This window comes from Helicoverpa zea, chromosome 19, assembly GCF_022581195.2.
Source record: "Helicoverpa zea isolate HzStark_Cry1AcR chromosome 19, ilHelZeax1.1, whole genome shotgun sequence".
Lineage (NCBI taxonomy): Eukaryota > Metazoa > Arthropoda > Insecta > Lepidoptera > Noctuidae > Helicoverpa > Helicoverpa zea.
Genome location: NC_061470.1, coordinates 1740665 through 1766935, shown reverse-complemented (window position 1 = coordinate 1766935; position 26271 = coordinate 1740665). Strand labels below are relative to the sequence as shown.

At 36.4% G+C, this 26271-nt stretch overlaps 1 protein-coding gene across 2 annotated transcripts in view; it reads left to right on the top strand.

The window, feature by feature from the left end:
* Window positions 1-26271, top strand: part of LOC124639598 — a 112908-nt gene that overhangs the window by 22988 nt on the left and 63649 nt on the right. For both annotated transcript variants that reach the window (XM_047177039.1, XM_047177038.1), the window contains exon 2: window positions 523-549. The gene's annotated coding sequence lies outside the window, so the exon portion shown is untranslated. The remainder of the gene's footprint in view (window positions 1-522; window positions 550-26271) is intronic.

Genomic DNA, 26271 nt, shown 5'->3' with positions numbered 1-26271 from the left:
CTTTAGGAATACTAGTGCACAGATACTTTTGAAATACTCGTGTTTAACGACTTTTGTAAGTTTCTGGTGTACAGTCTATTTTGTTTCCTAGTTGCGACTATAACTTATGGCATTTTATTGTGAACAGGTGTTTTGTCATGTTGATTCTGTTCATCGACTTTTGGTGCTGACTGTACGTACGTACTACTCTCATATATATTTCAAATTGCTCTTCTTTCGCGTAAATTGGCAGTCTTTTTCGCTTATTTGCGCTTATGGTGGTTCCGGTTAGTTGAATACTCTAAGGATTCTTGTTCGTTTAGCACGTTGACCTGTCAACTTATTTATGTTGGAAGAATAGCGGCCGAAATCTGTTTTAGGGTACTCCCTAAAAGAGTTTGCGGACTTTGTATTTGTGTAGGCTCAATATATAGCTTGAAGCTATTTATAAATGTGAGTAAAGTGGAGTGCAAAACTTCGAGCGAATGATTTTAGGTTTGAAATAATTACTTATGTATTAATAAAAACACTTTTTTTTTTCAGATTAATGTGCATTTGCCTGTTCAAATTGTAAGTACAAACACTTTAATTTAACCTAAAACATTATTGAACAAAACACTACAACGCTTGCGTGAGACATCAAATATGTACTTCACGATCCTTAATTTCTTAGTGCGAACAAAAGAAACGAATATAATTAATTATATACTCACTCGACATTGACGACAATTAGCACTAGAACTTTAAGTATTATAATACCTATATTATGCTGAAGCAATTTATACATCCGTGTTCAGACATGTAGTGCTAACTTAACTCGTGACGTGTTTTCGATACAATCTGCTTTGTCGGGCCATTCAACTTGAGGACTAAAGCACTATATGTACAACTTTCAAATATAAATGAATTTATTTAAAATAGGTTTAAAAAAAGAAATTTTCGAACGTTAAATATTGTAAGAGATAGCCTCTAAAAACTCCCGCTCTTCACATTTTTCTTATTGTTTTTGCTTGCGAAAACTCATCGAAAAAGGCAACAGTGAGTTTTTTCATTACCTGCTATCCCACAGAAAGTCAAAGGCCTCCAGAGTTGCTTTAATTGGATATAGTGTAGCTTCCCGACTTTGAAATCGGTTCGATACCTCTAGTTTCGAAGGCTTTGACATCATCCTCCGAGCCTTTTTCCCAATCATGTTGGGGTCGGCTTCCAGTCTAACCGGATTCAGCTGAGTACCAGTGCTTTACAAGAAGCGACTGCCTATCTGACCTCCTCAACCCAGTTACCCGGGCAACCCGATACCCCTTGGTTAGACTGGTGTCAGACTTACTGGCTTCTGACTACCCGTAACGACTGCCAAGGATGTTTAATGACAGCCGGGACCTAAAGTTTAACGTGTCATCCGAAACACAGTCAATGGTGTCTAAGATATACTTAGAAAGTACATACAAACTTAGAAAAGTTGCATTGGTACTTGCCTGACCTGGGATCGAACCCGCGCCCTCATACTTGAGAGGTTGGTCTTTTACCCACTAGGCCACCACGACTTTTTGACCTTTTCGAAGGCTTTAGCCGCGTACGCACGTACGAACAAATTTGTTGCGTTACATGATATGCAACAACTTGGTTCGCACGTGCGTACCACTATCGAACATCGAACACTCTGTTCGTCAAACATGTTCGCGGCGATCCTTGTAGTGTGTTCTGTATGGACGGTGTTCGAAGCGCTTTAATAACTTCACAATCGACCACTTCCAACGGCGCCGTCATGGCTACTAAGATAGAGTTCACGACTGTTGTTCGCGAACTCGACTCGAACTAGGTTTGCGTTCGTGCTCGAATATGCCGTCCATACGTACGAACCAAATGTTCGGGTCTGGTGTTTGTGTTCGCTATGTTCGTGTTCGTACGTGCGTACGCGCCTTTTGACAAACAAACAAAATTAAGTTTCCTTTTTATTCGTATAGAAGTAGGTATATGTTAACAAGATTATTTTTATGTTAGTAAAGGTTCCGAAACTACATACCGATTTGAAAAAAAAATCTTCACTATTGGAAAGCTACTCTTCCCTAGTCACATACGCTGTATTTTATCCCGATACCGACTATAGCTCCTATAGTATGAAAACATCTGTAAATGAATTAGTATTTTCTTAGCCAGTACATTACTAACATAAATACACACTACCTCAATCCTGTTACCACACATTAAGACTTCATATAAAAACGCTCAGCCGTCACTTAATGCGTACTTTTACGTCATTACTGCAGATTATCGTCGGCGAGTGAAAATGATCTCAACTTAGCGCTGTCTTCACTGCTTAATGACGAGAGATTTTAACGATTATTTATTGAATTATGACGTGGATTTTTATTTTTTAATATCTCTTTAGAGATCACATTCCAGGTCAGGCAAATACCAATGCAACTTTTCTAAGTTTGTATGTACTTTCTAAGTATACCTTAGACACTAATGGCTGATAAAAAGGTGAAGGAAAACATCTGGAGGAAACCTGGACTATAAAGTCTGAAATCACCATCCCGCATTGAGCAAGCGTGGTGATTAACGCTTACTCCTTCTCCGTGTGAGAGGAGGCCTGTGCCCAGCAGTGGGACGATAAAAAGGCTGTAACATCAACATCATCTTTAGAGATCATAGTTTTTAGAAATAGGCTTTAATTGGAATATAGTCTATGGTCTTTAGGCTTTTATGATCTTAATTCTTTGAAACTTTTTATAGTCGATGATGCCGATCTATGAAATTTTCGATTTGTTTTAAAAGGTATTTTTAACCCGTCCTTTAACTAACCGTTTCTGGGACTAACGCGTTCAAATAAACCAACTTTTTCAGCTTTACGATTTTAATGCAGAAGCAGTCTTCGTAATGAGTTAAATGCAATCGTATAAAAGTTAAGACTTATTACCACTACGTCTTTTTTTTTCCTTTTCCTTTTTTTATTTATTTTCACTCAACAAAAATAGATTTTATTGAGCTGTTACTACATCGAATATCTCTTGGACTCAAGAATGTGAGTGATGTAATGTGACGTTAAAAGAAAGTTAATAAACTTGGCAATCTAGTTGTTTTAAATGTTTTTTTCAACAGCAAATGAGGCAGAGTATAATGAAACGAATCAATCGATTTTTGAAGACAGGTAAAATAATATTGTAAAATCGGTTGCAATATTTTAGGCCGTTACAACATCGTCCATATAAAAAAGTAATGCTTGCTTCAAATAGAATTATGCAGTATATCTGTGGCCTTAATAAGAATTAATGAAATGAATAAGATTCGTATACAATATGCATTAACAAAACTGATTACCCAAGATGTTACAAACTTCAATTATAGTAAGACCTCGTTATAAAAACATCGAGAGCAAGGCTGTATGTATACGTATAGCTACTGACAATATGTAATTGAAAAATAAACAGCCCAGTAACAAAATTGTTCCCACGCAATTTAATATTATATCACACACAGCAAATATACTTAGGTTCGAAAACGTGTGAAACATAAATTCGTGAAAGCTGACCGACCAAAGAGTTTCGAGCAAATAGTTTTGCACGTAAAACACCGCTTTCATTTCCTGACGACGCGTGTTTTCGCGCGCATTTTGACAGCTGTCAAATTAAACTGCTTTACGTCGCGTTCGTATTTAATTATTTTCTTTTTCTTTTTATTTGTTTTTTTTTTTTTTTTTTTTTTTTTTTTTTACATAGATATTAACCCGTGATATTTTTAATTGACTTTTTACAATATCTTAATAATAAATATACATATACAACATACAACTAACTTATACTACTTATCTTTATACAAAACTAAAAATAAAATACTATATACAAAATATATATAAACATAAAATATAAAAGAGCATCGATCAGGCGTCGAAGTATTCCTCCGCATCACTGTCCTCCGGAAACGTGCCCAGAAGACTGGCTGCATTGCCACGTTGAATGGCAATGCTAATTCTTTGTCCGAAGAATAAGCCAGCCCTCTGGTCACGCGAAGCGTCGACAAGCCTTTTCGCGATGTCCTTATAAAGTAACCGTGAACTCGGGCCCCACGGTCCGAGCGTTTCGACCCCAAACGGCTCAAAAGTATAGTTCCCAATAAGGTTACTATACTTGCGCCGCTTGGTGGTCTCTGCAGAAGCAGCAGCCGCACCAGCATGACCTGCCGTGCAGGGAAGATGCGATGGCGCCAGGGTGTCGACGCACGTTGCATCCCACACCAAGGGCCTACCCAACTTCCATGGCAACAACGTCATACCATCTGGCCTCTTTCCATCGTCACGTACCAGTCCATTAGGCTCTAACACGGCTGGCACGCCGGCGGTGGAAAGAGCACGACGGATAATGTCGTTAATGCTGGCATGCCGTGCAATACGACCAGCGCTTCTGCAGCACGACAGACCATGATGCCCGAGGCTGTCGACGGCTTCACCGCAATGGCAGCGATGCGGAGCAACACAGGGAGCGCCTAACCGTAAGCATGTAGCGATGCGGAACGTTGTGTCATCCAGCATAGTGCCTATGCTAGATGACGGGATCGCCTGTAACCAGAGGCCCGACTCCCACTCTCCCACAGCCAACAAACGGGCACGCTCAGCAGCACTATTACACGTATTTAATAGATTATTCCGTATAGTGCTACAGAGCGGCCCGTCCCATTGTCTCTGAGAGCAGCGGTTGCCGGGCAAATCCATATTGGGAGTAGCCATTTTCCAGGCATCCAGCGCATCGGTCAAACACGGTACTTCAACATCAACCAGTGCAGAAGACGACAATATCTTTCTGGTTAATGTATCAGTACCGTGAACCGAGGAGAGGAATGCCGGTAAACTAACACTTGAAATTTTGCGGACGCCGAGACCTCCCATGCGTATTGGGAGTGCAGCTTGCTGCCAGGCTCGATCGTCCAAGGCCACATTGAGGATGGAGGTGAGGGTGCTAATAATTTATTTGATGGTTTATTATTATTTATATGTTAGTTACGGTTTTCAATTAGAGTAATATAATTCCATTAAAATTTAATATGTAATGTTTGAATAAGTGTGAAAGCAAGACAGCTATCGTCGTGTTATTTTTGACTGGACATAGATAAAATTAAAATAACTGGTTCGTGGACCGGTCTAATTAGAATGTTTAATTATTGAAATATTTAAATTAATTAACATTATGAATTGGGTGGCTAATGAAGTAGATCTAAGATATTAAGTTTATTTTTAGAAGTACACGACTGTTGACTAAATACATACATATATAGGTAAAGCTATATTGTAGATATCCAGTAGTTTAAAATTGCTTAAGTACTTTATCAAAACATTAATCAATAAACAGTTCTCACGAAATAAATGCACAGTTAAAATTTAACCTAAATTCGCGACATAAACGCTAAATATCACAGTTAAATACACCTGTCACAAGAATGTTTAGTAAAAAACTCTTTTGACTTGAACCAAGTTAGTGTAGAGTAATAATTACCGTACTAATTTACTAAGATGATCAAACATGTCCTTGATTTTAAGATCTATGGTAAAAAGTTGAGTCATTTGATAATGGAGTGTATACATATTATTATCTGTGAGATTAACTCTTTATGGTCATGGTCTGTGTACTCTATGGAATAGTAAATTTTATTATCTTATTTTTTTAGTCGTAGAGATTAAATATCGGTAAAAAGTCATCAGGTGGGTAAAGCACCAGCCTCTCATGTATGAGTGTGTAGGTTCGATTCCAGGTCAGACAAATACCAAAACAACTATTATAAGTTTGTATGTACTTTCTAAGTATATCTTAGACACCAATGGCTGATAAAAAGGTGAAGGAATCTTGAGGAAATCTGGACTACAAAGTCTGAAATCACCAACCGCATTGAGCAAGCGTAGTGATTAATGCTCAATCCTTCTCCGTGTGAGAGGAGGCCTGTGCCCAGCAGTGGGACGATAAAAAGGCTGTAACGTAACTAAGTGTTTGTTTTAAGGCAAGTAAGGCTGATAATGTTTGTAAACAATTTTCCCTACGTTGATCTCCAGTCATACCCACATGCTTGGTTAAATTATTGCACGAAACCGCGTCAACTTTAATGTCGCGATTATCAAAGTTATCTAGATAAGCAAGGAGGTTTATTTTCAACCATGGATAACAAAATGACTAGCGGAGGTGCCATAACGGAAAATCTCCTAAAAAGTAGCGCGTCAAAACGCGGGTGTGCGGGGGACGAGGAATGTTACTGTTTCCGCCCTTATACGCCTTGTTTGGATCTGAAAATTCTTTATAATAGGTACAAAAAATCGTTGACAGATGTCTCAATGAACCCGAAAGCCTCGTTAGTTCACTCGTAACTGATCGTTTTCAGTTATGCTCACAGTACGAATTTGACCTAGAAGAAGGCGCCTGACCTACCTGCATTATGATATCTCCGCTATATTTGCTTCCTCCGTGGTTTCAACGCGAATGCATTTATCTAGATTTGCTTGGTTTACTTAGAGTTAATATTAGTGGTTACCGCTTATCTTTCCCTGGCTGTTAATAAAGTATACGTTTTATACAACAAGATTGCTATTCTGATAAATAGTGACATTTTGACACACATTTTGTGACATTTATGATTTATTATTTCAGTTATTATAATGTACATAATGTAGCAAGACAAAATGCAGTCTGTTTTTAGTTTTTTTTTTTTGTGCCTATATTAATTTAGATGTATGAAACATTTAACAGATTAAAGTCTTAACTTGCATTTTTGTTGTTATTTTTATATTTACCTTTCATAAAGCAATTTTTATTGCAATTTAATAAGCAGCAAAGAATCTTGAACACCCTACATCAAAATTATACGCAATAGTGAAAATAAATCGAAGTACAATCTGTACAATTAATATTAATGCAAGGAAATTAAGTCGTAAGGAAGAAAAAGTATTCAAATGCAATCACTTATTCATTCACTTGTATTCATGAATAAAAAGGAAATGATATGGTGTGCGTAACTTTGGAATGCGCGTACATAATAGATGATGTAGAATTTGTGTATGTAAAATTATGTGCCTGTATAAAATTAGACGTAAAAATCTGAGGGGAAATTATCTTATATATTCAATTACTAGCTTCTGCCCGCGACTTCGTACGCGGATCCTGTCCCTTATGCCAGCGACTACGGGGTCAGCAAAATCAAAGATCTGAATAGTCTGATATTGAATTTTAAGGACCTGTTGACTTGAAAACAACGGAATACGCATTACATACTTTAACGGCAAAAGCACAGCAGACTAAACAAAACGCTGAGAACTGAACCGCAATAGACGTGATCATAGGGCTAAAAGTAGTGATTCTAATAAGTCCGCATTTAAGTTGTGTGGCAAAAATATTACACGTATTATTACGTAAAAAAAATTAAATAGATGACAAAGTCGTGGTGACTTAGTGGAAGTCGTGGTGGTTTAATGGGTTGAGAACCAATCTCTCAAGTATGAGCGTGCGTCTTTGATTCCAGGTCTGGCAAGTGCCTGCCAATGCAACTTTTCTAAGTTCGTATTTACTTTCTACGTATATTTTGGATACCAATGACCGTTATTTGGAGGGGATGTTAAAGTGTAGGTTCCGGCTGTCATTGAACATTCTTGGCAGTCGTTATGGGTAGTCAGAAGCCAGTAAGTCTTACCAAGGGATGTTGGGTTGAGCGGGTAACCGGGTTGTTGAGGTCAGATAAGCAGTCGCTCCTTGTAAAACACTGGTACTCAGTTGCATCGTGACTGGAAGTCGACCCTAACATAATTGGGACAAAGGCTCTTGAGATAATAACGACAATAATAATGAGATATAGGCACCGCAGGACATCTGAGGCTGATGACGGGGAGTAGCGACCCCGCGGGGCTATATATACTGAGTTCTCCAGGGAGAGTATACCTACTGTGCCCCATCTCCGGCCGGTCGGAGTGAACCATGACGGGGGTAGGTCTCACGCCTCTGGCTTGGCTTGGCCGTCCAGAGTGGAGTCGCTAGAGCAGGATTATTAGCCCTGCTCGGAGGGTAGGTGCCTCATGGTAAGCACAGGGAGCGCGTAATCTGCGTTTAAAGTCCGCCGAGGTATCCTCACCTTTCAGGTTCCCGGGGGCCCAGTAAGTGAGGTGGCGAGTCTCCACCTGCCATTTTTACATGTACCTAATACATTGTCATCCACTAACATCCCATCACAATAGCCCAAGTAGTTTTCCTCCATAGTTATCAATAGTTTAGCACAGATCCGGGGATTGTCTTTTTTTAACGACGTCCACCGGGGATTGCCCTTGGGTTCACTTCTATAGTGTATAAAGGGATAATCGTCGGTTTTGTGTCACCATTTCATTAAAGTGATCTCAAAAGGGCTTCAGCGTGTTGGCTTCGGCCCCACGTTTGAATCCCAAAAATTCGGAACTCTGTAGTCCTGAGGTCTGGAAGAGACATACAAAATAATACTGAGATATAACGCAACAAAGTCGGAGAGTGGGGGCTCGTGACGCCACGTCTAGGTATGTAAAATTTGTACTAAGCAGTGACTTAACGAAGCGTTGTTGTATCTTCGTTATTATTTGTTTGTGAGAGAGAGAAAAGAAAAATACGTGTCCATTATTTTAAGGTTATCTAAAAGACGAACTAATTACTTTTTTTGATTCACCATACCTATTTCATAACATTCATTTCTATACATTTCAAGTGTAGTATTGCTCTTGAAGTTCCATATCAGGTGTTCCAGATCTTCGATGTTTATACATCAATAGAGAGTGCTTATCAGATTGAACCATTTTTGCTAAAACGTCATATCTTCATATGCTATAGTCTAGCTGGGCTCCTGGAGTTCCACATCAGGGGTTTTACATCTTCAATTTTTATAAGTCAACAGAGAGTGCTTATCAGATTGAACAACTTTTGCTAAAACGTCATACCTCTATATGCTATAGTCTAGCTGGGCCCTTGGAGTTCCACATCAGGTGTTTTAGATCTTCAATTTGTATAAGCCAATAGAAAGTGCTTATCAAATTGAACAACTTTTGCTAAAACGTCATACTTGTATATGGTACAGAGAAGCTGGGCTCTTGGGGTTCCACATCAGGTGTTCCAGATCTTCAAATTTATTATCTCAGCTGAAAATGCTCATCACATGAAACAATTTTTGCCATGGCACCATTTTTGTATCTCTTATAGTTTTGTTGGTCTGTTGGAGTTCTGCATCAGGTCTTCAAGTTTCGAAGATAAATTATAGCCTATATGTTGACCAGGCTTAATACTAATACAACAAAGAAAAAATCATTGAAATCCGTTCAGTAGTTCCGAAGATTAGCGTGTACAAACAAACAGACATACAGACATACAGACATACAGACATACAGACAAACAGACAGAATTTTTTTTTTGGATTTGTGCTCCATTACTGTTTCTAAACCCCACCCAATTATTATTTTTTAAATATATTCAATGTACAGACACAGTTTTTTTACAGATTTATTATATGTATAGATATTATTTATTTTAAATTTTGTGTATATCCTGACCTTTTTACATTGTAAATGTGATACTTATGGCGTTTGTTTGTTACGCTTTCACACTAAAACGGTAAAAAAAAATGAAAAGACATTTGGAGTGGAGATAAGTGTCAGTCTAAAGGCGAATAAAGGAAACATTTCTGGGGTCCAAACAGTAGTTTGACTGCCTCAACCCAGTTACTCGACCCAATATCCCTAGGCAAGATTGGTTATCAGACTCACTGTCTATAATGACTGTCAAGGATGTTCAAATGACAGCCGGGACCTACAGTTTATTATGCCCTCAAAAAAATCAATGTAGCCACAGATTACCATTGACATTCAACGGGACGAACTACCCAACGTCAAACCAAGTTCCCGATCACCGATCTCAAATCACTTTTACTATATACACAGTTGGTATGCACGCGATGAGGTGAAAACAATTGGTCCATGTATAATGTATATATACTTTCTACAGTTTACATTGCATACCTGACCTCGCGTCAAATCCTGTTTTATGGTGTAAGTTGACCGTGGCGCGAATTTTCTCTTTCATTACTTTTTTGTGAGGTATTATGAGATGAGATTTTATGAATGCATTTTAGTTTAAGTACTTTATTATTTTGATGGTTTATGAAGAAGAAATTGAAAATACTTTATTTTTCTAGCTACTGAGGTACTAAGTTATTACCGATTTCTACTTACTAAGAACTTCTCCGCGAACCCTGATAAAATATTCTACAACCTTCCTCAATACATGGGCTACGTAATACTGAAAAAAATCAAATCTGACCAGTAGTTGCTGAGACTATCGACGCGTTTTAGTAAACAAATTCTTCAACTTTATAATATAAGCATAGATATACCATGATAGCCAATGATATGACGCTTAATATGCCACCAGATTTTCTCCTGTTTACTACTCTATGATCTTAATCAATTCACTATCCTTACTTTTTCAGATAAACCTCAATACTTCAGCCATTTTACAGCCAAAGCTTGATAAACATAACCAGACAAGCTTTCGCATTAAAAATACCTAGAGACGATAATTCTCATATTTCTAGGCCATCTCTAATTAAGTAGAATTAGTTACCAGTCTAACCAGATGCAGCTAAACAACTGTATGTCCCGACCGCCTGGCATTTGACCTCTGCAACTTTATATACTGTTATATTATAGACTGTGGTCGTGTACCGTTTTGGAAAACTACTTTTCTATAAAAGGAGATAGTCGTAACGATATATTGCATATGTTAAGTGACCAGTTTAATTTGGAACGTGGTGGAATTTAGAACTAAATTTTACGTAAAGTGTTTTATAAAGAAGCAACCTCTCAAGTATGTGTGTGGGTTCGATTCCAGTTTAGACAAGTACCTACCAATGCAACTTTACCAAGTTTATATGTACTTTCTAAATATACCTTGGATACAATGACTGTATTTCGGAGGGCACGATAAACTGTAGGTTCCGATTGTCATTTGAATATCTTTGGCAGTCGTTACGGGTAGTCACGAGCCAGTAACTCTGACACCAGTCTTACCTAGGGGTATTGGGTAGCCCGGGTAACTGGGTTGAGGAGGTCAGATAGGCAGTCGCTTCTTGTAAAACACTGGTACTCAGCATCCAGTTAGACTGGAAGCTGACCCCAACATAGTTGGGAAAAGGCTCGGGAGATGATGATAATGAGTTTATACAATTTATTTAAGTAAGTAGCGCCGCAGTCAGGGGACAAGTTATTTTGGTATTTCTAGTTTTATCGTCGCTCGCCTCATTTAGAAGTCTGGTAGCGTTACCATTTGTCATAGTAAGTTTCCATTATTGTTTTCGTTTTTTTCGCATCCGTTAATGTTTAGAATACCCACAACTTAATGTTGTATTTTCTGTTATAAACATGCATTAGAATAATTTGAATAAATGACTAGCTTCTGAAATTAAAATTTTCTCATTATCAAGCACCAAAAGTAATAAAAATACAAATAATTCAGAAATGTGTCAAAAGTCGTACATTTCAATACCTGAATAGTCACGCATTTATTTCTTATTTAACCTTTGAAAAAACATTTTGTCGACGACATGAGTGACCTTATTGGCGTATAACCGTATCACATGAAACACAAAACTGTAGGCAATACGATAAAATGAGTCTTATTGAACTGTGAATCGATAAGAAGTTAGCTTTACGGAGTATAAAAAGCACTAAAAAACGTATTCCTGAGATTAAATACATTGTATATCTGTAACTTACGTTTATAAATAACGCTGAAAAGTTTGTTCATTTGCTTAAACGCGCTAATCTTAGGAACTACTGGAATGCTTTGGAAAATCTTTCAGGGTTGAACAGACTACTTATCAAGGGAGGGACTATTTTGTCTGGTGAGTCAAGTTGTTGTCATGGGCCGCGGTTGATACTGATTTAAGGATATGAAACTAATTAAAATAAGTAAATAAAAATTATAATTTGTCTTACATGAAAAAGTAACAAGAAGAAGCTATATACCTCTTTCAAAAGTTCTTCAAAATTTCATCACCCTTTCTTCCGCATCTGACCTACCGCTCTAGAAGTTAAATTCTCAAAAGTAGCACAAAACTTACATAAACGTATGCATTACGTTACTGTTCTACATACTCACAGACTAAACGAATTGAAGGTTCTATTGTCTGTCTACATGTCTACTTGATACTAGACAGTTTTGGGTAAAGGGGGTCAGATATTGCAGTCATTTCTTGTAAAGCACTGGTACTCAGATACATCCGGTTAGACTGGAAGCCGACCCCAATAAAAAGGGTCGGTGGATGAGACAGTTTTGGGAAAAGTACCAACCTCTCAAGTATGTGTGTAGGTTCAATTCCAGATCAAGCAAGTATCAATGCAACTTTTCTAAGTTTGTAATGTACTTTCTAAGTATATCTTGGACACCAATGACTGTGTTTCGGGTGGCACGTTGAACTGTAGGTCCCGGCTGTTATTGAACATATTTGGCAGTCGTTACGGGTAGTCAGATGCCAGTAAGTCTGACACTCAGTTCTACCAAGGGTGACCCGGATAACTGGGTTGAGGAGGTTGGATAGGCAGTCGCTCCATGTAAAACACTAGTACTCAGCTGCATCTAGTCAGACTGGAAGCCGACCACAACACTTCGGAAAAATGCTAAGCAAATAATTGGATTTAAAAGACACATTTCCCAAGTTTCTATTCAGCTCAGAATCAAGATTCTAAAGCATTTCATTTGCTAATGTTCTTTCTAATGATCGCAGCATTTCCTTAACTATGCGGAATGGACAATACCTTTCTTATGCAATGTTGGTAAAGAAAGCGATTCTATCGAACGTTAGGTTTTAGTTTTTTAACTTTTTTTCTGAAACGAAGAGTACGTTATGGCGAGATGTTTTATCTTAAACGAGTTTGGAACATAATATTTTGGTACAGATGTGGAGATAAGTGTTTTAAGGATTTTCAAGGCTACATTTTCTTTTTAAAATAAACAATATGATACTTTATGAGTGCAGAGAACGTTTGGAGATTTAGTTAAAGAGTGTGTACATCCTAGAAGCAAACTATTTCTTCTAATGCAGATTTGTTACATTAGAATTGTATCATGATAATGCAGAATGTTTTACAAAGTGAAAAAACTCAGACACTCCAAATAATTTTAGTAGAATTTACCATTCCGAAAGAAAAAAACTACTAAAAATATTTAAAGTTTTAAATTGATTCAGTAATTTTGGCGTGAAAGCCGGGCAGACAAACAGAGTGACTTCCATATTTATGTTATGAGTAAAAACAAAAGACAATCACTCTAAAACAATCAGTTTATTTCTATCAACTCGTTCAATAACTTTTCTTCTCACCGGTACCTACCTTTTGGCTGTTTTTATACAGGTAGGCGTGACTCCTCATCCGGCGCGCTAATGGCACAGGTTCGATTCCCGATCGCGTGCCGTGCTTAGGAATTTTAATACCCTGCTTTGTTGTTGTTTTTTGTTAGTATAGATTTTTTTGTTGAAATCTTACGTTGAGTCGTTTTGTTCGGGCGTGGAGATTTGAGCTGAGAATGGATTATTTTTGGATATTTATGTCGTGGATTTTTTCTGGTTTTTAGATTTTTGGGTGTAATATTTTTTTGTGAATCTGAGTTATGTGTGATTATATTCAGGGTCGTGTTTATGTATTTGATGAGAATGTGAGAAATGCCTTAGACGTCTTAGAAAAAGGTTTTTTTTAAGCTCAACTTTAAATTTTTTGATGTCCACCGCTTTCAATGAAAATTAATCACTGCAGGCAGGAAACGGAGGGAATCTAGGTAATAAAAAAATGTTTATTCCCCATCACCACAATTTTTTTTTATAAGGAATCTTTCTTTACACTAACTTTGTTAGGCTGTATTTCACTGTACATTACGTGTAACACAAAACAAAACCTAACCGTGACTTCATAGGAAAAAAGCTAGTCAGTTAATATATTCTTAGCAAACAAAAAATACCTAGCCGTATGGCTTGTCTAAATGTCATGTTTGCTAGCTAGACTGACAGGATAAGCTATCGAGTTGATTGCTATGAGCTCATCGCGAAATCTGATGTCATTTGCATAGTAGTGTTCTTGCCCGGCAAACTGTGTGTGTAATTGTGCATCTTATAGATCTTATACAGAAAAAAACGGACTTATATAGTAAGTACCTTCCTTAAATATTATTGGACTCTAGACTAATATCTTCTCTTAAGTCTGCCAAATACTATGCTGAAACCGCATCAGAGTCGATTCAGCCAAACGTGAGATAATCGCACAAAGATTCGTACATGCAGGTCAAACTTGAGAAGCTGTAGGTAAGACTCGAACCGGGAATCAAACCCGAGACCTCACTCACATAATGTAGTTCTTTAGCACTGTTTACAGGTACCTCGGTCTTACCAAAGGGTATCATCGCCTGGGTAACTGGGTTGAGGAGTTCAGGTCTTCTAAAATGCTGGTTCTCAACTGCATTCGAATAGAATGGAAGCCAACTCCGACATAGTTAGGAATGGTTTAGCCAGGTTTTAGAAAGAAGTAAACCAGCTTGTTATTTAAACAAACTTCAATTTTATATCATAGTTCCCTTGTTAAAGATAGATAGCAAAATTCTTTTGTTCAGCTCAAAGCTCAGCAGATAGAATGGTCTCATTGCCCGATTGGTCAGGCACTTGGCCGACTTACGGTATCGAGTCGCCAATTACCGAGAATCGATTCTTCCGGAAAATCGATGTGAGCGGTTACGTAATCGGTTTGGATCGAGTGCGGTTCGGGTAATGTCGGTTTTTAATTAAATGGCTTTTTGTTTGTGTTGCTGTTTGTTGGTATTTGTTTGTTTCGTCATAAGTGATAAGTACAAGTTGAATTCATTATATTTTTATTAACAGCACGGTATTAACACTTAGGTGTGTAGTTATGTCGGTTTGTTTTTATGAGATCGGGAGTAAATTGATACCATACGGTGACATAAGGTACGTTACTGCTTATGTGGGAACATTAGACCTAAGTTCGCCAGCAGTTTCTTAAGTAAGATAACTGTTTATTGTAGTATAATTTTGATTTTAACTTTGTGAGTATACGTTTTATACTAAGTTTATGTTGTCGGTGAACTTGGGATTCAATCTTTTTACAAATAACATGTGAAATTGTTGGATAGGACAGTAAATTATAAATCCTAAATTGAATCTATGTTTGCTTGTTATTTCATGATAAATTGACTCAATCGATTTCATTGACATTTGGTACAAATAGAAACAACATTTAATGGAACCCTAAAAAGTACGTACGTACGCTTCAATCTGGTTCTGTCAAATAGTTCCCTCAGGATAATAAGCGAAACTACACTTAACTCCAATAACATCTATTAATATTAAAAGCTATAATAACAGAGAAATGCATAGGTTTGCCTCTCACCAGTGATGACCTCTGGCGGCGAAAGCGCAAGGTCGAACTCGACTCCATTGATGTTTGCAGTTCTGGGTTCGCGTTTATGACAAAATTTGTTTGTTTGTTTTCTTACCAACATATAAATTTAGTTTTTATTTGTTCTTGCGAAAGAGGGATTATCACAGTTTACTTTAATAGTCACTAGTATTATAGGCAAACTTAAGAAGGAATGGAAATTCTTCATGGTAAAGTTAAAGTAAGGTCGCTTCTCTCGACTCCATTGATACATATTGTATATTCTGACAAGATTTGTTTGTTTGTTTGTTTACTTGCTTGTTGGTAAGTTTGTGTAATTGAAAAAGAGATGTTATGAATATTTTAGTATGTAAACTTGAGGTAGGTCGGAGATAACGTTAACCTAATCATATTTGTTTATATACAACCGAATCTCGAATGAACTTCCAAGAGCTGGATAAAAAGAGAGTATGTCCTTTCTCAGGCTCTGGACTATCTGTGTACTTTTAATTTTAATCGGTTCCATGTTCCATAGTTCATGGCGTGAAGTCCAGACAGACAGACCATCACAGTTAATTTTGCATTTGAAATTTTAGTAAGGTAGGAGTGATCTAAGAAGCTGCAAGATATTTCAACTTTTTACTTCTTATTTGTTTGTCGGTAAAAAACAAATAGTACCTAACCAGAAGTTTTTTATCGTCTTTTCTGTGTAACAGTAAAAATAAACCATGCAAACCACGAACACATCTTCATTGTGACTAAGTAGTTTCAATTCCATAGCCAAACTCCTTACTCAACAGGACACAGTCTACCCAATACAGTATACCAACCAACTGACCTACGGAGTACCGTAAAGCAAACGTTCGTAGACTGTGTAAAAAACAACGCGCGTAAAGGAATGCAACCGGTTGGACTAGCCTCGGTTAGAGGGCAGCTAGTGGACAACGTTACTGCCTAGGCCTTAGAGTAGGTAAACAACTGGATACGCCATTGCTATCTTTTTCTGTCAACAGTCATATACGTAAGAAACATACAGGGTTACCTGTAATCTATGCTAATAGAGAAAAAAAAATTTTGTTTGTTTGTAAAAACTCCGAAACTACTGAACCGATTTGAAAACTTCTTTCACTGCTGGAAAGCTACACTCTTGCCGAGGAACGTAGGCTATATTTTATCCCGGCGCGGATAGTAGTTCCCACGGGACGCAGGTAAAACTACGGGAAAACGACTAGTGATTGATAATTTTCATATTCATATTCATATTTATTTGCATACCATGTACCCTGTTAGGGCACAGCAAAAGAAGGCTAGAAAGTTTCACTTGATAGAGCAACTAGCTAGCTAGTTTTATTTTATGTTGGGCATCGAATATTTTACAGTTGCAGATCTCACTCATGCATTTTTCGCAAAATGCATGAGTGAGATACAATTTGTTGCGCCTAAATCAGCAGTCTTTTACGCATAGAAATGATGGCAGTTCCCGTTAGTTCAATGCTCTAAGAGCTATGCCGATTACATTTGCTTGTGATTGTTCGGACAATAAGAACTCTTTTTAGTTTATTTTTGTTACTTGTAAAAGTTGCTTGTGTACAAGTCTTGAAGTTGGGCGGGAAACGACCGCCATGATGCTTGAAACGATGTTAAAAGAAATGCGATCTTAAAAATATGTATTGATTTTTGTTACGCAGAACACTTAAAAGTTTTAAGGAATATTATATAGTTCCTCCTGTCTTTATCTCAATTTTATCTCGGGTCGGAGCAGCATGTTTTCTTTTTATCTTTTAAGCACAAACTGATACAAACAGCGGAAGAACTTATAATCCACTTTAATTTCGGGTTTCAAAAATAAAACCTTCTTTGCATCTTTAGCACACAAAAACAAGGTACTCAACGTGTAAAGGTGCTAATATGAGTAGTGACGTCACAGTTGCATCACTCCATTCAGGGCTTCATGGCCGTGCGCGTGAGCACAATGTGTTCCTATTTTTTAAGTAAGTTTGAGAAGTTCTTTTGTTTTTGAAATCATTACTTTGTGATGGGGTCAGGTTAATAGGGGACTACATTGAATGTATATAATTAAGTATGTAATCTATGTATGTAATTAAGGGTGTCCATGGATTCAATAGAATAAAAAGTATTTTACATACAAACAGAGCTCATTAATAAGGTTAAATCATATTTTATCTTTAATACAGGTAGCATTAGGACTGGTCAAATGCTTGTAAATATTTAACTGTAGTAAACTAAGTATGTAAACTTATGAATTCGTTCCTGAAACCACGTTGTAAATGGTAAAACTAAAACATTTATTTATAATTTTGAATAAAGTGAAAACATAAAATATTTTAGCGTTGAATCGCTAAACAAAAATGGCCGACTGTTTTACATGCATATGCTAAATTACACAAATATATTATAGTTAAAAATAAACATTACACTTTTAAGATAAATCTTATGTAACTTTTCAGAATTTGAGTTCTATCTCATTACGTGTTTGTTCATCCCGCGTTCACGCTAAAACTGCTGAGCCGATTTGACTATTTGCCAGACATAAGTATGCCTACAGCCTGAGTGGGGACATAGGTATCTTGTTATCTGGCTGCAGGAAGTAGATCCCTCGGGACACGGGAGAGACCGCGGAGAACTAAAACATTTCCTTTTATAACCAAGAGTAAAATTCAGTTGAAACCTGGCTAACTGCCAGATGTCTAGATGTCGAATCTCTAATCAATAAGATCGGCTACTGAACACCTTAGTAAAACAGCTACAAACTTAACCTTATAATCGACAGTAAAAACTTACTACACCATATTGCCTTTGTCAATGGCATTACAAATACATATTCAATGCGTAACATTGAAGGCGTGACTTTATAATTGCGAATTTTCTCTCACGTCCCGATAGAGGTCGCTTGTGACGTATTACTAGTACCAATGTAGGGCTAGTGACAAGTATATTGTAGGTATGCCTGGCCAAAGTAAGGAAGAAATTGTAAGTTGATAGGTCTCGGTATGTACCCAAAGGTTTAACGGGTTAACTGGACTGGACTGTTACTCAGACTTCGTCCTTCGTCGTACTGTCCGTCTGTCGGCAGACTGTATCTCAAGAACCTCCTTTACTAATTAACTGTAACTGTGGCTAGACAGAGGTGATGTATTATTGTTTCTACTTTTACAACTAATACCGTAAAATAGAAAAAAAAAAGAAATATTTTAGGGGGCTCCCAATCAAAAAAATATTTCGTCGACTCGCACTTGGCCGGTTAATGACTGGATCATAATATGACACAGCATTGAGTGTTCACATCGTACAAATGCTCATGTTTTTCACTCAAGTCTCTTGTTTAAGATTTATGTCAATCACAGACCTAGACCGACCTAGGCTATCAATCTTTTGTGCTATGCTCTATTATACCTCTAAAGTGTTTAAACATTATTGAACGTAGGCATATCGTCATCATCCTCCGAGCCTTTTTCCCAATCATGTTGGGGTCGGCTTCCAGTCTAACCGGATTCAGCTGAGTACCAGTGCTTTACAAGAAGCGACTGCCTATCTGACCTCCTCAACCCAGTCAAAATATATATATATTGCTATTAAATATTTTATGAATGACCAAGATTTTGTGTAACCTAGATAATTGCATCGTGCTTTTGTGTCAGTACCTGGAATTTCGAATCAAAGTAAACAATTTCACATGGCTTGAAGCTCTGAGTTAATCCCAGGAATAACTGCTACGATTAAAAATATTCTTTCAGTGTTAGATAGAACATTTATCGATTAAATTTTTATTCGAGTTGCGAAATAGATCCCGCGTGACATGGATCAAACATAATTAAGTATAATCATCATAATAGGGTTATTCGCCCTTAATTAATAATCTTATGTCGCACAGTATACGATTTGACTAATCTAGGGAGACAATAGGTATTTAAATGAAATGTTTAAAACTACATTTTTTTTAATCTTGTTACGCTGTCGAATACATCTTTTAGCTGATAACACAAGGCAAATAATCTCTTGTCACGCAAAACTGGTTTTAACAATGGGCGAAGTTACTTGACCCTATTCAGGTAGTCGCTCGACCGCTCAGTGTGACCGTTAACGCTAACGTGTATACATGTTCTTTGGTGTATTGAGTGCTTGTAAGTGTTTTTTTGTGATGGAGTCATCAAATAGAGGTAATTATCCATATATTAAAGTCCTTAAATAAAACCAAATTGTATGCTTTCGAACTGTAACACTCACTGAAAAAACACATCAATAAAAATGTATTTCTATTTTAAATTAATTTTTGTTTGGAGATCTACCATGTAGTCAAATGTAGTCAAGCTGTAAGTGTAGTCTTAAAAAAATCTCTGTGTTATATACTTTGAAGCTATAATAATTGTATTTTGCGATTTTTTGCGATTATATTTTTTTTTCGTTTTTTCTTTATAGATGCCAGAATGCAGCGAAAATCAATATTTGATTTTTGGCGTTCTATTCCGCCCAAAGGTCGATTAAATAAAGTAATCGACTTTGTGAAAGTGAGCTTTGGTAATTTGGTTGTTACCGAACACCAAGACGAACAGTTAAAAGCATTTTTGAAAAAAGAATGCGAAAAAATACGTGTGAAATGGGATCGCAAGCAAAGACGATTAGACTTGTTTTTAAAAGACTATGAACAGTGGCTCAGCGAAGATTTAACTTTCGCCATGCTTGTGGTATCAGAAAATGTTTCAATACCAAGTACTAGTGGTGGCAGGCCGCAGAAAAGTTTTGTGGAAAGTTCAAAAAAAACGAAGAAGAGGAAAGTTCAGCACTTATTAAATGACTACAGTAAAGATGAATTGATTTTCGCCGCGCAATTAAGTGTTAGAGCTAGTGGCAAACGTGATGCTGCTACATTGATTGAAGAATTATCTACAGCCTCGCCAAAACGAGCCACCACATATAAGAAAGCTCGAAGAATTATTAATACTGGAAAAGAACAAAGGCCTTATACTCCTGACGAAGCTTTGGCGTTGTTCATATCAAATAATTTCACTGTCCAGACATACAAAAATGTTCAACAAGAAGCCAAAGAAAGGGGATTCAATATATACCCTTGCTATGATCACGTGGCACAGGTTAAAAAGCAGTGCTATCCTCCAGTTGAAAATATAACAGTAACCGATATATCGGCTGAAGTAAGACTGGATTCTCTTTTGAACCATACTGCATTGAGAATATGTAAAAATATTCTTGGAGAAATATTAGATACAAGTGTGTTAAATTACACTTTGATATACAAATGGGGATGCGATGGGTCTTCGGGTCATAGCTTATACAAGCAACCATTTGAAGATACCGGTAGCACAGACGAATATATGTTTATCATGTCTTTAGTTCCAATAAGACTTGTAAACAATGCACAGAAGGTCATATGGGAAAATCCTCGGCCATCCTCACCAAGATTCTGCAGAGTTATCAAATTCATATATAAGAAAGAGTGCGAAGCATTGATCAAAGAAGAATGCCAAGGTATGGAAAATCAAATACGGGCGTTAATGCCAACTCTATTGGAAATCAGAGGCGTAACCATCTCAATCACGCACAAGATGATTCTTTCAATGATTGATGGTAAAGTTTGTAACGTTTTAGCTGAAAATAAATCGACTCAAAGATGTTTTATCTGCAAGGCAACATCAAAGGAAATGAATTCGGCATCAATGGTTAGAGAGCCTGATGAGAATATGTACCAATTTGGAATCTCTAGTTTACATGCGTACATTCGTACAATGGAATGTCTCTTAAATATTAGTTATCGCATGAACATTTGTGAGTGGCAAATCAGAGGAGACAAAAATAAAGAGACATTCAAAAAAACTAAAGAAGAAATAAAGGCAAAGTTTAAAGAAATTGGTCTAATAATCGACAAAGTTAAACCAGGATTCGGTACAAGCAATGACGGAAATACCGCACGAGCATTTTTTTATAATTATGCCACAACAGCGCGGATTACTGGTCTCAATGAAAACCTCATTCATCGTTTTGGGACAATTCTTGCAGCCATAGCTTCAGGCTATGAAATCGACACAGAAAAATTTAATGACTACTGTGTGGCGACCAGGGAGATGTATTTAAGTTTATACCCATGGTATAATATGCCGGCAACAGTGCATAAAATTTTGGTACATGGAGCAAATATAATAAAAAATTCGGTGATACCGATAGGACAAATGTCCGAAGAGGCTTCCGAGGCCAAAAATAAAGAAATTAGAAAAGCCAGATTGGGGCATACATTGAAAACATCAAGACACAGAAGTAATTATGATTTAATTAAACATTTGTTAACATCTTCAGATCCCTATATAACATTATTAAGAAAACTTCATCAAAAAAAAATATCTAAGCGTGATATAGATATAAGAATCTTATTAAAAGATTTAAAAAAATGTTATACGTTCAGTTTTGCCTTTTATTTACTACAACATTCACAACAAATGTAATAATAATATAATAGTTAGGTTCCCGAGTTTTGTCCCCCTAGATTAGTCAAATCGTATACTGTGTGTCGTTCAAAAGTTATAATTACTAGTCAAAAAAAAAATACGATAAAAGACAGTGAAAGGCTTAACAATGTATGCAATTGCCCTCTCCTTGGATTTTATTATCCAATAAAATACATTTCAATACATCCATAACGAGATAGAACGAATCAATTTCATATTTTTATATTAACTCACTCTTATATTCAATTGAATCGATATTAAAAATCGAAACAGTTTTTCAGATATCTCGATTCTGAATTAAATAACGAGTGAACTTCAAAAGCTAGTTTTTATCCTTTTTGAAGTTAGAAATTACTTATATTTTTGTGTTGACGTGAATGTCATAATAAAGTTGTATTTTTATATTCATTGAATTTTGTAAAAATTGCTGAATTACCTACATAATCATTATATAGAGTAAAAGTGTGTCTGAATATCAGTTATATACTTGAATGGGTACTGTTTATGAATTTCTAGCTTTTATCCACGTCCATTGAGAACTATTCCGCGCATTCGGATAAAAGTAGGCTTAAGCGATAAATAAACTACCTAACATTGAAAATGTAACCTAACAATGAGCAAACAAAATCTTCAGCTGATAATATTAGATGATAAAAACTATGTATCGGAATTTGAACCGGAGATCAATACATGGGACAAAAACACATAACTAACAAGCTAGAATGTACAGTTACTTAATAAAATTATTATTCACTACATACACTACTTATTATATTATTCTATAACGGTGATGTTAACTAATAATTTTGTACATTCAAATAGCTGTCACTTTAAATAAATCACATTCTAAATTAGATTTTACGATGGTAATAAAAAAATATGAGAAGTTACCAAAGAACAGATTAAAAAATTGAACATCGAAAAAATGTGTATATTCCTGATTATTCCTCTGTCACGTAAAGTTAGCGGCACGGATATTGAGCTCTCGTTGGAAGAGTGGGGATCGCTTTGCGCACCGTACGCATAAGGCAATAAGGCAGTAAATCGCTTCTGCGCAGGTGAAGGTCAGGGCTCAATATCCGTGCCGATAACTATATATACGGACTTTGATGAAACTTATCAGTAATATAGATATATACATCAGAATAACATGGCTACTATTGCGGAAAGGCCTTCTTCGGGAAGTGGGTGAAACCGCGGGAAGAAGCTAGCCAATCAATATAAGTCTTAATTTGGCCATACACACAAAAGGACAGATCCGTAGACCGTGGATAACTAACGTACATAGTGTACCTACATATGGAAAAGAATACTTTCTTGAAGAATTTGTAGGTACGAAATTATTAATTAATAATAATAATAATGTCGGGACACCTTTTTCACACACGGTCGGTTAGCCCCATGGTAAGTTATTAATTAACTTGTGTTATGGGTGCTAACACAACTGATAAACTACATATAGCTACATATATACATATTTATAAATACATATTGTAACACCCAGACCACGGCCAACAAGCGTGCTCATCACACAAATGTCGACCGAACCGGGGATCGAACCCGGGACCTCAGGTTCGGCAGTCCGGCATGGTGACCATTGCGCCATCGAGGTCGTCAAAGTAATTAACACGTCATATTTTTTAAAAATACACCTAACACTTGTAACCCGTCAGTGCGGCTCTTTGATGTCAATCCGTTGAATCAATCTATCAATCAATCAGTTTGAATCGTCGATTGATAGATTGACCCGTTACGTTCGCGCTCCAGTGAATGCTTCGGAACTAATTCTGAATTATGTCGGCGTTTGAATTGAATTTATTACTTCAACTTGTACAAGTGTACTTTTTGTATTAGACATTGAAATTATTGTGAAGAGCATTAATTAACTAATTAATAAATGACGGTATATCATCAGCATTTTTATCGTCCCACTGTTGGGCTGCGGCCTCCTCTCACACGGAGAAGGATTGAGCGTTAATCACCACGCTTGCTCAATGCGGGTTGGTGATTTCAGACTTTATAGTCCAGGTTTCCTCGAGATGTTTTCCTTCACCTTTACTCGGTCATCATAAAAGTTTCATTGGTACCTAATTGCCTGATCTGGAATCGAACCCATTATACTTGAGAGGCTAGTGTTTTTACCAATAGGCTATCATATCATAAACCACTAGATAATTGATAATATATTAGTGTAGAATGTGTCACAATATTTTCTCATAATAAAGTAATTTTCTTTGTACGTACTTAGAATCACGTACACCTATTAAATTAATATTATTTTCTGCAATGTACACATACACATAAGCGGTCAGACCACAGCGAGGTCGACAACATTTTAATAAATTCTAATTGTTATGTTATTTTGTTCCTGATTCTAACGTTTTCTTTGTTTGAAGAATGTTGTGTTTTGTAAACAATAGAATTTATTATACAAATATTTTAATTACATACGTAGGTACATCATATTTACTCATATTTGTGCTGGTCTCTTTATTGTGTTTAATTATTTTTATAAGAAATATTAGAGAGTTAATTTATATTACTTATCCCTAGCAATTCATTATCTATTTGCTGTTTCCCGCGCCTCAAGGGATCTTCTTCTTGCAACCGAATTAAAAGTAGGCTACCTATGTCCTTTCACAGGTTATATACTTATTTGAATGGGGTTTGTAGTTTTGACTTGAAAGCGTGACAAACAAACAGATAGAGCTAATTTCGCGTTTATAATATTATTTTAAGGCTTTCAACAAGACCAAAAATAAAAAGTCTATTCTAGAATATTCTATTCTATTCCCTTTTCTTCTCGTCAAAATAATACGTTCTAAAATAATTAATATTAGGTCAGTTTGTGAAATTATGTTAAAACCATTCTTTTGCTCACTTGTTCTATACTTTATTGCAATATCTCACAGCTGTGTCTCGGCTTTCCCATCTGATGAAATAAGTGTATATCTTTTGGAATCTATGATTCATAAAATAAATATCGCATTCCCTACAAAATGTTATCTTTGTAAAATATTTCCTGTTACAAATCTTAAAAGAATTCTCCACATTCCATCTTTATCTTTTACACTCGAATGACTGATATCGATCGAAAAAGTTACACAATATTGATTTTTACACTTGGTGACAGTAAAATTGGGTTAGTGACAATAATGTATTTTATATATTTTACTTATTCATTTAAATGTCTGGTTACTTATGAAGTTATGATATTAAAAATGTTATGTATAAAGCATAATTTAATATTTTAATTGAGTCCAAAGCAGACTTTTTGCAGTGCCTTTTTTAAATCTTTTTTATGTGATTATCAGTCACGGCTGCTGTCAAGTCAAGTCAAGTGTGCTGTATGTATGGGTATGTATTCTAAATCAAACAGTATTTAAAGACAAAATGTTAATAAACTTTCTATTCCACCAAGTTGATGTTTTGTTAATGGCTTACAAAGCTTATCAGGCACCCAGCTGATAGCAAAACGGAACTATCTGTAAGGACTTAGTGAGGAATTCTGCTACTTCTAAGCAACAAGCTTTATTGCAATTGTGACCTTAATGTTCAAGTAATAAAGTTCACTTCACCTTGAATGCGAAATGACAGTGAACATGGGCAATTTATTAAAAGCTGTTTGTTCTATGCAATAAGGTTGAAATTTCCTTAAATGAAGGAGTAAGGTAATGGGTATAAAAACTTCAGGAATGGTATCAAGACTGAATCTTTACGCTCTTACCGTTTACGGGGAAGATAGAGTTATCAATGCTTGTATCGACAGTAAAGCCACTGCATGTAAGAAAAAAATAATTTCAAAAATTATGTCCCTTCTTGAATTTCAATTCAATCACCAAACTGTAATTCATTACATAAAGAGGTACATATTTTCGCCTACCACTTGTAGAATCTGGAAATTATTGCTTTATAAATACGTGTCATAACTATAAAATTATACACAGCTTAGCATACATAATTAATATGAGCATAAACCGTGTACATTTACTAGTCAACAGTTAACCTTATATTCCTCGGCTTAAACACGAATGTCACACAGAAAATTATATTACATTTTATGTAGCCACAACAATACACATTACATTAATTACAACTAAAATAATATACATTTAGACATACACAATTTAATATACTGTATACCATCTTGCATACTTTAATAAGTAGCCAAATCCTCCAGACAGCTAAAACTAAGCTCTCAGCGTTCGGGTGCGCGCGCCGGTCGTTGACAGCGCGCGTGCCGCTCGCGTTTTTATTTAGCAATGTTATACAAAGCGCTGTTTGTTAGGTAAGCGAGGCAATGAGGGTCTTCTCAATTTTTTCTGCCACAGGGTGGCGCCACGTATGCGTCTGGTCCAAACAGCTGTCAAATAGTATGGAATTGTAGGGTCCGAACTTATTGTTTATTGA